Consider the following 13,594-nt stretch of genomic DNA (forward strand, 5'->3'; position numbering starts at 1 on the left):
CTGCCTATTGTCAAAAAGTTAGGGTCTACTGTATGGGGAAGGCTATGGTGATGTCTATAGTGTTCCAAGATGGAAGTGGGTTAGGCTTAGCCTCCCAGGTGGGGATGGCAAACTTGGACCTACCCTGGACCTAGGTCCTGCACAAGTCTGTGAGGGCAAATCTGGGCTGGGCCTAGGCTCCCGTGGTAGTCCGCTGGTCGGAAGGGAAAGTTTTGTTCCAGAGGCTGGGCTCTGGTGGGTGTCTACCCCACTGGTATAGGGTGGACCCAGGCCTACTGTAAACTTGGGTCCCGTGCAGGCTGGTGTGGGTGGATCCGGGCTGGTCCTGGGTTCTCACACCAAAAACCCTTCTTAATCTAGGCTTTTTGATGGTTGGGTGGTTGGGCGGGGCTATGGGGGTGGGAGTGAAAATACATTTCTTCTGTTTGAGCAGGGGGAAGGAGGAATGGCCTTCAGCAGGGGATTAGTATCCAGAATATATACTAAACACTGAAGAAACACTTCTCAAAGAAATAAACATGGCCAATATATGACAATAATTATGTAATAATAACAATAGTAAAATTGTTCAAAATCTCCAGCAATAAGAAAAATGTGAATCAAAACTACAATGAGGTTTCATCTTACTTCAGTCAGAATGACAATAATCAAGAACACAAATTATAGGGGCTGGAGATATAGTTCAGTGTTAGAGTGCTTTAAGAGCATACATGAGGCCCTGGGTTCAGTCCCATGCACTACACATGTACATACACAAACACATGAATACAAATAACAACAAATGTTGGTGAGGATGAGGGGAAAAGGAAATGCCCAAACATTGTTGGAAGGCAAATTAATCAAAACATTCTAGAAAACAATATGGACATTCCTCAAAAGAATAGGAATGGAACCACTATATGACCCAGCCATCCTACTCTTCAGAATATATCTAAAAGATCCAACATCAATATACCAAAGGAATGCAGCCGTACCAATGTTTATAGCAGCCCAATTCACAATAGCCAAGTTATGTAACCAGCAAAGGTGCCTGTTAATAGCTGAATAGATAAAGAAATGTAGTATATATAAACAATGGAGTTTTTCTCAGTAATAAAGAAGAACGAAATTATGGCATTTGTTGGTGAATGGGTGGAAATGGAAAACATCATGCTAAGTGACATAAGTCAGACCCAGAAATTAAGGCTGGCAGTATGGCAGTATATGGAAGCTAGACCAAAATAACGAGAGAGAGGGGGAGGGGGCGGTTGGCAGGGGAATCCCATGAATATAGAAGAAATCTGTGGCGTAGAAGGGGATTGAGGAGGAAGGAGATGGATGGAAACAGGGAGGAGCCATGAAATGAATCTGAACAAATGTTCCTGTGTGCACATGAAGTTCCCACAAGGAATGTCATCTTCATATCTACAACATGTTAAATTAAAAAAAAAAACTATAAATAAATAGAGGAAAGATCAGTAGAGAAAAGGAAACGGGGAGGGAGGAGGGGAGGGAAAAGAGAAGTACTGGAGACTGAACTGAACAAACTATATTCCATGCATGAGTAATTATGTCAAAATGAACTCCAATATTAAGTCTATCTCTACTGAAGGGATCAAAAAGGAATGAGCAGGGGCGAGGTGAAGAGACATTTTACAGAGGACGAGGTCTCCAAGAATGAACAGAAGTTCTCCACATGGAAAATTAGCTCAGTGAGCAACATCTACAAACCTGGACACTTGACACTCAACAATGTCCTCTAAACATGAGGCGTTTAAGTACAGGACACCTCAGGGGGAGGCAGTAACAGAACAGCTTAAGGAAAAATAGGCTCAGACTTACTTTAGTTCACCATGGCTGAGCTCACAGGGCCTCTTAGGCCCTTGTTGAACTAATCCAGGCGAGAGGAATGGGTTACAACATGGGCTGGAGAAAGTTCAAACTAGAAATGATGGAGATTGCTCATTGGAATAGGATAGGGAGGGGAGTAGAAGCCAAAGATACAAATCTGACAGTGACTGTGATGAGAGATATTTTCATCTCATTTCTCCTAACAACAAGCCCCACAGTGGATTTAATATTAATTCCATTTTATAAATGGATATTTGAGGTTTCAGTGAGATGGCTTCAATTCCCAGTTTGTCAGGACTCCCATATTTGCTCTCAGAGTGAGGAGACCTGACCCCAAATCCCAGGACACTTCTAGCAAGGAGAGTACTCAGGGCCTATCCCCTTCCTCCTGATCCTCAGCTTTTTCATTGGGCCAAGGAGAACACAGAACTGCTGTAGATGGAGAGGTCAAAAAGAGGTCATGGACCATGAAAATTCTTCACTAGCAGAAGAGGGTTACGCACTGCTGAGATATTAGTGCTCCAAGGTAACTCATGTGGATAAGACCTGAGGGTCAGGAAGTGAGGCCCATCACCAGCTATTAAGGAAGGTCAATCTCAACCTGCAGAAGATCAGAGAAGCTAGTCATTTTATGGCAGAAGTAAAGTCCTACCAGCCTCTTCTCCAGTGACTGTGGAGTGCATCCTGGCCCAGGAGCCTCACAGACTTTGTTTCTATCCCGGAACACTAGAGAGTGGTGAAGGATGGCTCCCTGTTTCTCATCCTTGGCTCTGCTTTCTTAGGGAGTTTCAGGGGCTTTAGAAGACCTGGGTGCAGGCTCTGATGCCACTAGAGGGTGCTGTTTCCTTCCCCAGCTGAGACAGAGGGTCCAGCAGGCAGTGAGAGGCCTGGGAGTTTCCTCTGGAATGTCTGCTAGGTGCAGTGCTCACCCCTCTCAGGGATGGTATGTATGATCCTGGAGAAATAGCTTCTACTTTGGGCTCATATCTCAGCCCTGCCACCTATAAGTTTGGTGACAGGAAAAATCACTCCACTTCTTTGAGATCATTTTCTCATCCGTACAGTGGGATGATCACGCCTACCTGGATGAACAAGAACAGAAAGTTCTTCTTGGTGCTAGAGCCCTTTGCTGATTTCTCCAACTTCTCAGCTCCTCAGCTCTTCTCCGACCCCATGAACCTTAGGCAGTTATTCTCAGAAGTGTCCATGTGGCAGCTGCCTACAGGAGCTCACTACAAAGCCTCAGAGGCCACAGGCAGCCCAACCCACAAGGAGGAGGTGACAGTGTCAGTTATTGCCTGCCCAGAGGACAGGAATCCGTGGAGCTCCCTCTTGGAGTCCAGTGGTTTCTGGACAGGACATATTCTCAGGTTATACTTGTGGAAGTCACAGTTACAATCAGGCCCTGTTAAATGTAAAGCTTTCAACCTTGGTGTGGACCTGGGCTGAGCTCCTGGGAAAGAGGCAAGAGCAGTGCCACCTCCACAACTCCAGGGGGTCATTTCCATAGGCAGCCCCAGAAGGCTTTATGGGGGAGCTGTGGTCCAGTATTTAGGAGATGCCCTGGGAGCAGATCTTACCCTCCTGTGTTCCTCAGAAGGAAATGGTGTTAGTGTATTCAAAATAGGAGCAGGTTTTGTAAGGGATGCTGTTCTATTTCATTTGAGTTTTGTGTCACCTGGTTCCAAAGGAGAAAAGGAGGCATTGTCATTTAATCCTCACTGCCACAACCTTGGAGGCCTTTTTGGGACCTCATTCCAAATGAATTTCACATTATTTTTTTTTATTATTATTTCTGTGAAGAATGTCATTGGTATTTTGATGGAGATTGCACTGAATCTGTATATTACTATATTGGTAGTGAAGACAGAGTTAGGCAGGCAGTCAGCTTAGAAAGGTAAATTGAGTCAGGTCAGATGAAGGAGGCCAATTTTGAGTGAGTCTGGAAAGTTGGAGACTCTCCCCTGAGGGATTGAAATGTGAATTCCTTTGCAGCCCTTCCTCTATCCTTATAAAAAAACCTGCCCCTGCTCCAACCAGTTGCTATGGTAACCTGTCCCAGAGATTGCCCCTCCCTACAGGGAGCTATTAGATTGTTAATTAGTGTATCCTGGGCTGCTCCCTGCCCTTCCCCCTTCAGCCTACCTGTTTCCCACCTTTGTCCATCCCACTGAGCACTCCTGGGACTAGTCACAAGCAGGAAGGGAAAGATAAAAGAGGAAGACAGCAGGGGAACAAAGGAATCCTATGAAATATAAAAAGGGCAGAACACCTCCCTTCTTGGGGTACCTGCAATGGCCCCCTTCTCCTTCTGGGGAGGAGTCAGTTACCCCTATTTAAACAAACCCTGCTTTATATCTTGCCTCTGTGTACTTCTCTAATTTCAGACTTCAACAATTGAGGGAGCAGATCTCATCACTGGTGACCAATGGTACCAGTGTATGACCATTTTGTCAGACCTGTTTTTATATTGAACAGGTGAATTCGCCAACTTTACATGTGATCAAACATGGTCAGATATGGCAATTTCATCTGGATCACCTTAAAAAGACCTTCATTACAGGACTATGGTGAGAACTAGCGTGCAGTGGGGTGGCAAGTGAAAGCTGATGTCTCCTCTTCCCTTGGTCTCCTGGGAAAGTTTGAGCCCTCTATGGTGAAAGATCCTCCTTGAGGTCTCCTTTCCAAGGTGGGGAATTGGTTTGTGTTGTTGCTGTGCAGGGGGGGGGTGGTCCGCTGAGGTCTCTTAGGTGGGGTTGGTGGAATGAGTGGGGAAGGGAACTAACATTTGATCAGCACCTATTAAGTGCCAGGTTACAAAATGGGGAACTATACTTCTTAGCAAGTGGCTAGTAAAGCTCCTGAACAGGAGCTGGCCCATCCAATTACACCCATTTGATCAAAGAACCAAGATAAAGCCTTGACCCAAGAGGGCCAGGAGTGGAGAGCCCCACATCCTATATATATGTTTCCATCTGTCCCTTCACCCCTGACCTGGGAGGGAGCCAGACCACTCTGCAACAAGGGTATTACTCTCCTTGCCCGCTGCCCAGCTGAGGAATCTGAGGCTCAGACAGTTTAAGTGATCCTCGCATAAGTACCCTCTCATAGACGGCACAGCTGGGATTTGAACCCAGGGCAACCATGTACCCTGGTGGCATGTGGAGGATCACTGGGCAATGCTCTGCTCTTTTCTCACATAGCACGATGGTATCTATGCAATAGGGGATCTTGTTCTTGACTCCGGAGGTGACCCAAGAGCAGGCACATAGCCCTTCCTTTGTGCAAAGATACAAGCTGCCAGGTGACCCACTCCCTTAATAGTTATATGATCTTACTCTGGCCATTTCTAAGATTAGATCCTTTAGTTTCAAAGCCAAAGCCATAATTGTTCTCACAAGACTAAGGATGTGGGTCTCTTCTTCTTCTTTCTCTGTGTGTGTGTGTGGGGGGGGGGGGGGGCGGTAGGAGCCTCCCTCATGTATTCCTCTCCTCCCAGCACATTCTATTAAAAGAATTAGCCTTCTTGCTGACCAGGGACCCAAGGATTTGAATTGCTGCTGCCCTTTCCCCTGGAGTGTGTTTCTGGACATCTGCAGTCCCTGTGCACACAGGGCTCCTCCAGACATGAATTTGTGGAGTTGGCTCCAGGATGGCTCCTCCCAGCCCCTACCACTCTGGGGAAAGATGCAGGGCCAGCAGATAGTTTCACTTTTTTCCTGGCCCCCAGTCATTTGCATCCTGCTTTATTGCTCTCTCATACCCTCTGCCTTGTCTCCAGAAGCAGCTAAGAGGGCTTATTTAGACTCAGACATCCATGTGAACTGGTGAGTGCTGTTGGAATGGGATGTCCTAGCCTATTGATGACCACTGTGAGTTAACTGTCCAATGGATCTCTGAGAAGGGGCTGAAAGCCAGACTGCCTCCCAATGCTGCCTTCTTCAGAGATATTATTCTCCTGTCTTTCCCTCTCCACCAACCTATTCTGTATATCCAGATGACCTTTCTGGAAAGCATGTGGCATTCAGTGGCTTACTTAGCATCCCTGATCTTGCCACCCTTCTAGCCTCATCATTTGCCGCTTCCTTCCACCCACCCTGGCTGCAGTTATTCAGAACTTGTAGCTGTTCTGCAGGAAGCTTTCCTCTTTCCTGTCTCTGCACCATGGTATTCTCAGCCCCCTCTTTTTTGTCTATTTGTAAGAGTGATTCCTCTTCAGTCTTGGAGATCCAGATCAATGTCACTCCTGTCATCTCCGTGCTCTCTGCCCCTTCTCTCATCTGCCAACTCACAGGCACCCCACTCCTACTGATTTGGGCAATAACAGTGTGACATTGAGGTCCATCTTCATTCCTAGTGGTCTGATTCCCTCCTCTGGGATGGCCCTGGCTATCTGAGTCATCTTTGCAGCCCTTGTCTCTAGACTAGGGCTTGACACATATTGATTGAGTAGATGAATGAATGAAGCAGTGACTATTTTCTGGATCCCTCCCTCCCCGTAACTCCCCTCTGATCATGCTATAGTTGGTAGTTTGAATTTTCTGGTGTTGCCCCTCACTGATGACCTTGCTCTGCTCTGGCTAAGGGTCAGTGAGATCCTTGGGGTGTGTCTCCTATTTGCTGCATCTGAAGCCAGTACAACAGTAGCAGTTGTGGCTTGCTTTTCTACCTCAAATTTTGAACTTTGTGTTTTGCCCTGGTATATTTCCTTGTGTCATGTTTAACTCCAAATAGTGCTTTTTTGCTACAAAACCATGGTGCTGGCAAAACTGTTCAGCCTCTTGAAATCCAGAACCTAAATAACCAGACTGTAAGCTGTCAAGCAAATTCCTGATTTGACCTTGTAAGTGGCTCATTTCTATAAGTCAAACAAGACTCATCTCTATAAGTCAAATGTACAATGAGTGACATCTATGACAGCTGATAAATTGTTATTAATCTATGTCTAATCTGACCTCACTCTGTAAGAATTGCCTTTAAGTTAGAAGTTGCTCAGGAAGGATACAGCTATGTTAAAAAAATAAGTGTTGCTAATATAACAGAATTATAGAATATCTCAAATAGGATGTTCCTCCATGAATAGTGTTTCTCAAAATAGGGCCTGACAATCATGTTCATCAGAATCCCTTAGGCCACTTGTGAAAATATGGATTCTTGGGCCCCATCCCAGACTCACTTAATTGTATTCCAGGGAGAGGAGCCCTGAAATCTGTCCTTTCAATATGCTCCCAAATAATTTTGATGTTTAATGAAGATTGAGAACTGGGACCTTATGGGACTAATGATAACTAGAGAACCTCTGAGACTGTGTGGTGGGTCATAGTGATGCATGCTGTGATAGAGCAGGGGACTCTTCAATGTCACAATGTCTGTCATTGGAATCACTTCTTTGAGGCTCTTGAGTCCAAATTCCAACTTAATATTGGAGTGGCCCCTTGTGCTGAGGAGGCTCCAGGGAGAATGAATAGCCTGTGGCAAGGCATGGAAGTGTGGAACAATCTGGTGCGTTTAGGAACTGCAAAGTACATCAGGTGACTTGAGCATACACACGGTGTGGGATCCAGGGAGCGAGATGTCCTTGACCAGATGTTCATGAACAATAATGAGAGCAGATATATACTGGTGTGCTGGGGAGCTAGTATTTGCATACCTGAAAGTCATCACCTTTGACAAGTTGTCACCTGAGAAATATGGCTGGCCTGGCAGGTAGGGACTGAGACCAAGAGGGTGCTTGTCTTGAGTTCCAAGAAATTCTTCTGTCCTGAAGAGCATGAAGTGAACAGAAACATTTATTGTTGCCTCCAAATGGTAAAATGTGTCAAGGGATTTTCTGAACAATTCTGCCTCTAAACTCTGCATACAACTCCCCAACTACTTTATCATCAAAACAGATGAATTCTGAGGTAAGAAGGAATATATAGAACAAATTCTGGCATCACACAGACCTCGGTTTGTATCTGGGACCCATTTTTTATTAGTTGTGTGGCTGGGGGCAAGTTGCCTCTCACGTCTCTGAATCTTAGATTCCTCATCAATGAAATGGGTTGATATATACCTTTCAGAGTAAACCAGCTAACATATACAAAACACCACACATGATCCCCAACATGCAAAAGTGCTTCCTAGAAGGTAATGACTATTAGATGCCAGTCTCTTCCCTTGAGCTTAGGTTATAGCTCTGATTGTCCCAGTTCCTTGGGTGACAGCTCCTATTGTCCATTTATTGGGACGGAAGCAGCTAAGAACCTTCTCCGTGGACCGTGCTTCTCCCTGGATTCCATTCTGGAGGCATGATCCCTGAGTCCCATTTGTCTGTCTGCCTCACAGGCTTCACCTGTGAAGTGGGCTGCTTAGTTCAAGAGCTCCTGGAATCTTCTCACATCCACCCTGAACACCTCTCACTTCCTGGCCTTGTGCTTTCCAGGATCCCCACAGGGTGAAAACAGGAGCCAATCCAAGGATGTCCTATATAACTTCTCTGACCACTGCCAAGATTCTGTGAACCCGACGGCTTTCATCATCACTTTCTACCACTGTGGGGGTCCTAGGAAACCTTTGATCATGAAGAAAAGGAGAAGAACAATGCTATCAATCTGCTCATGTCAATCTGGCCTTCTCTGACTTCCTCAGGGGCCTCATCTGCCAGCCACTCACAGGACTACTGGTTGGATCTTTGGCAAGGTCCTCACAAGATGCAAGCCTTCATCCAGTGTGCATCAGTGACAGTGTCCATCCTCTCACTTGTCCTTGTGGCCCTGGAGAGGCATCAGCTCATTATCAACCCAACGGGCTGGAAGCCCAGCATCTCCCAGGCCTCCATGGGAATTGTGGCCATCTGGCTCATTGCCTGCTTCCTTTCCTTGCCCTTTCTGACCAACAGTGTCCTGGAGAACGTCTTCCACAACAACCACTCCAAGGCTCTGGATTTTCTGCTGGACAAGGTGGTCTGTACTGTATCTGTACCACCATGGCATTAGCTGTACCACTTTCTTCTCTTCCAGTACTGCACCCCTCTGGGCGTTATTCTGATCTGCTGTGGACATAACTACCAGCGCCTGTGGAGCAGGGGTGTGTGTTCCCCCAGGGCACCTACAGCTGGCAAGCTGGGCACATGAGAATGATCAGCTGGATGCTCATGGCAAAGGTGGCTGATTTTGCCATATTCTGGCTGCCCTTGCGTGTGTCCAGTACCCTGGAGGACTGGCATCATGAAGTCATCCCTGTCTGTCACAGAAACCTCATCTTCTTGGCGTGCCACATGATTGCCACAGCCTCTACCTGTGTCAACCTGTTAATTCATGTCTTTCTCGATGCCAACTTCAAGAAGGAGGTCAAGGCCCTGGTGCTGACCTTCCAACAGAGTTCCCCCTTGGAGGAGTTGAGCATTTGCCCCTGTTCACAGTGCTCTGAGTCTTTGAGGCTAAGTGGAAGATCCAACCCCATTTAAACAGGCCCTAGGATTCTCTCTTCTATTTTCCTTGCCAGGCCTTTCAATATAGCTAATTGGACATGCTGCAAGCTGGCAACCCCATTGTTTAGTCAGCTTTTTTCCTGCTGTGTCTAAAAGACCCCAACCTGAACAATTGTAAAGGAGTAAAGGCTTATTAGGGGCTCACAAATTCAGCGTTCTCAATCCATAATCAACAGGCTCCATTCCTCATGTCTTGAGGTGAGGCAGAGGATCATGGCAGAAGACTGTGGTAGAATAAACCAGCTCACATGAAGATCAGGAAGCAGAGAGAGACTCCACTCCCCAGATATAAAATATATACCTCATAGCCACGCCCCCAAAGAACTACTTCCTCCAGCAACACCCACCTGCCTCCATTTACTAATCCGTTAACCCCATCAGGGATTAATTCACTGATTAGGTGAAGACTATACCCCATCATTTCTCCTCCAAGCTCTCTTGCAGTGTCTCACACTGAGCTTTTGGGGGACATCACATCTAAACCTTAACACCCATCATTTCTGGATTTTAGGGCCCAGATAGTCTGGCAAGCTTCCATTTTTGCATTATTTGCCTTGTGAAGCCTGACCCTCGGATAGTTCTGCTGTTTATTTTTGGGAGGATTTTGTTCCAGATTCTGCAGTTCATGGTGCACCTTGGGGCTTGAGCTACAGGATGGCAGAGCCAGAGGTGTCTGTCTATGACAGAAAGGGTTCATTGTATTATCTCAGCAGCAGATGCCTGGCCTGGGAAGCCAGGGAGTTTTCCCCCACCATAAACCTTGAGGCAACTGTGAAGTGAGGAAAGTAACCTTTGGAGAAAGAGCTCTGAACCTTGGTCACCCCCTGCCCGCTGGGAGAGATGACATGTGTGTGTATGTGCTTCACAAGTGGCAAGAATTCCGTAGATTCCAGGCAGTGTGATTACTGTTATGCCATTATCTGAAGAGGACAGATCCTGGTAGTCTTGAGTCCTCAGGGCCCTTTGCAGAAGGAGTTTCTACAGTTCACACCCTACTACATTATTTTTTTCATTCACTGTGTCTGTTACCTTTTTGGACATAAACTTGCAAGTGTTTCTCCTTGATGAGATTGTCAACACCTGGTGAATGACCTCTGTATTGCCATAGAGCGCTTACCCTCCATGCCTAGGACAAGTTCTGGCACAGGGAGAGATCTCCAGAAAAGATTTCCCTTGCAGATCAATGGTGAAGATGCCATTTGTAGCTGAGTATTAGGCCACAGCCACGTGCCGTGCTATGGTCCAGCATGGAAAGGAGTCAGGGGTCAGGCTGCTGTCCCTATAGTCTGTTACTTACCCTTTCTGCCTGCCAGGATCTCTCTTGACGAAAACCCTGGATACAAACTCTGTGGCGCTCCCTTGTGCTGCCTCACTACAGAGGCCTACAGTCCTTAAGGCTGTGTCTACAGCCTCCTTCATCCATGCCCTGACCACTGAGATGACTTGCCCTAGGCCACAGGCCATGGTTTTGTCAAAGTGTTCCCAGGACATTGGCATCCCAGTACCCTTCAGCAGGAGTAGGGACAGGGATTCCTGAGTCTCACTTAAGGAGGCCCTGGCTGACAGGAGTAGGAGAGATGGAGAAAGTGAATGTGAATGTCTCCCTCATGGAGGTCAAGGCCCAGTTCCCTTGATCCTGAACCAGGTCCAATGCTTGGCATGGACGCACAGCCTGTTCTTACAGAAGGACATGTCAAGATCGTTCCTGGGCCACCTTGAATGTGATGTCCTAGCCTTTCTAATAAGAGCTACCCTGCAATGGAATGGACAGTGACTGGACACAGCATGGTCCCCTGGGACAAGGTATTCAGTGCCAGAACCTTCAAGGATCCTCACTGTGAGAAGCCAATGCTGGTCTAGGTGATCTAGCAAAGGATGAGGCAGCAGCAGACTGAGCAGTCACATGATATATTTGGTCCAGGCCCTGAAAGAACTTGTGCAAGTGACTCCTGAGACAAGTGCTCTTTGAGTCATCTGTGTTCTTCCCTTTTAGTTTCTTTCTTTAAAACTTTGTCTGGGATTTTGAGGTGATTTTTTGAGCCACTCTATTGGACACAGCTTGTGCTTATCCTCTGGTGCCATCTGCTGCTGACTGATCCAGGTGACCATCTGTAAGCAAAGCCCAGACTCTGGCATACCTCCTGGCAAGATGTCATTGTTCAAGTTTTCCAAAGAATTGAGGTCCTCATGCTTCTCCAGATGATCTCATGCAAGGGCCTGAAGTTTGCTTCTCATTATCAATCTCAATGGTGCCAAGATGCTTGGAGACAAAGATGCTTTATGGTGCTGGCATATGTGAGGACAGAAGCATCAGACTGAGTATGAAGGTACTTGTTATTAGGGATTGGGTGGTGGGTAGAAGTCTCACTGACCATGTTCTATGCTCCTCTTCCCTTGTTTAGTGTGGCACAGCACAGTTGAATGGCTGTTTTCTGTTTTTGGTTCCCAATGATCCCCATTGCTTTGATGCAAGATACTAGGTACTTGCTACCCAAAGTATAGTCAGAAAACTAGCAGCCTCAGCCTTACTCACTGGTGTCAGATATGTTGAATTATTGTTTCCATTCCAGACCTGCTAAATAATAATCCATATTTTGTCAAAAATCTACAGCTTACTACATGCACATTAAAGTTAAGAAGCTTTGCTCTAGGAAACAGATTAACCTGGAACTTAGGGTTACTGGGTGAGCACCTATAAACACCCACTCTGGGAATTAGAGTAAAATCTTCATTCCCGACCTGTGTCTTCAAAACTGCCCTTATGGAAAAAGGTGACTCAGTTTTGGTTGGTCATCTCATCTCTGGCTTCCTGTGGATGTGTTGCTTGTGAAGCCTTGTCATTCCTTGCTAAACGCATATTTACGTATTTCCACTCAAAGGAAATATGTCCATTGGCATTTTTCTCTATTTCATTTAAAATATATCAACAACAGTTTTCCTTCTTTCTGGACATCATTTTTGATAAGTTTAGAAATTGCTTCAGTGAATGTTGGTACCTCTCAGTATCTCTTAAGCTCCCAGAGGGGCCAGAAATTGACCTTGCCAATTGCAATGGGAGTTAACCTTCCTACAGGGGAGCATCATGGTTGGGATTGGAGACTCACACCCACAAAGACTGCCTGAGAACCCTCAGAGTGCATCATCTTACAGAATCCTGGTTGTGAAAGTTTAAATCTGCCTAAATCCAGCCCTTCCTCTCTTAAGAAATAATATTGACTTGTTTTCTCCAGTGTAAAAGTAATCATATTCATCCTTGAACATATGCAGTATATACAGAAATAAAGTTTTTTTTTAAGAGAGAGAGAGAGAGAGAGAGAGAGAGAGAGAGAGAATTTTTAAATATTTATTTTTCAGTTTTCAGTGGACACAACATCTTTATTTTATTTTTATGTGGCGCTGAGTATGGAACCCAGCGCCCGGCACATGCCAGGAGAGCGCATTACCGCTTGAGCCACATCCCCAGCCACAAGTGTTTTTTTTTTCTTTCTTTTTTAAGGAAATCATCAGTTCTAGCATTCAAAGATAATCACTGCTTACATTTTGGGGAATCTTTTTTTTAATTTTTAGTCTGTATATGAATAACTACATATGTATGCCTTGTTAAAAGGCATCTTTCCCAGTCCTAGCATGGAAACTGCTTCCCATGGTTCATCCCTCTGTGACAGCTAAGCATCCTGTCTTTGAATTTTTACAATCATCCAGTCAACATTTTTTATGAACTTCAGAGGTTTTTACATGAAATTCTGTTGAAATAACTGATGGGATTCCCTCCTTCCTGAGTGATGAAGTGCTTAGCATGCTAGACCCTATTATTGTTATTGTTATTAGGCCAAAAAATGAGAAGAGGTTGGGCTTGGAAGAGGGGCCTGAGTGTACCGGGGTCACCAGGGGGCTGGCTCTGGAGGTCTTGGAAAACTGCAAACAGGATCCCTTTACAGCTGGGGGAAGGAGCAGCCACCTCTGGAGGAAGGAGCCTCAACAGGTCCTGCTCCTAGGGGAAGCAGCAATAGGGAGGGGCAAACCCAACCTTGCCCCAGCTTCAGTTTCCCTCTGGTGCCTTGTGTTGGCAGGCTCCACTAGGGAGCAGCTGGCCACACTGACAGGGGAGTGCAGAACCTCAGTCCTCAGTCGTGAAGTGGGATCTGTCACTGGTGCTGGGAGATGAAGGGCAGTAGCTTCCTTCCTGGCAGGTGCTACTCAGAGAAGATCTCTTTGAGCATTTGCTCAAGGCCACAGAGCTGGTGTGTGGAGTAGCCTTACATCAAATCCTTTGGTCTCTGGCTACTCTCTGCT

At 46.1% G+C, this 13,594-nt stretch overlaps 1 pseudogene; it reads left to right on the forward strand.

The window, feature by feature from the left end:
• Window positions 1-2,916: 2,916 nt before the first annotated feature.
• Window positions 2,917-9,277, forward strand: LOC101960879 (neuropeptide Y receptor type 4-2-like; annotated as a pseudogene).
• Window positions 9,278-13,594: the final 4,317 nt, after the last annotated feature.

The sequence above is a fragment of the Ictidomys tridecemlineatus genome, chromosome 1 (assembly GCF_052094955.1).
Source record: "Ictidomys tridecemlineatus isolate mIctTri1 chromosome 1, mIctTri1.hap1, whole genome shotgun sequence".
Classification (NCBI taxonomy): domain Eukaryota; kingdom Metazoa; phylum Chordata; class Mammalia; order Rodentia; family Sciuridae; genus Ictidomys; species Ictidomys tridecemlineatus.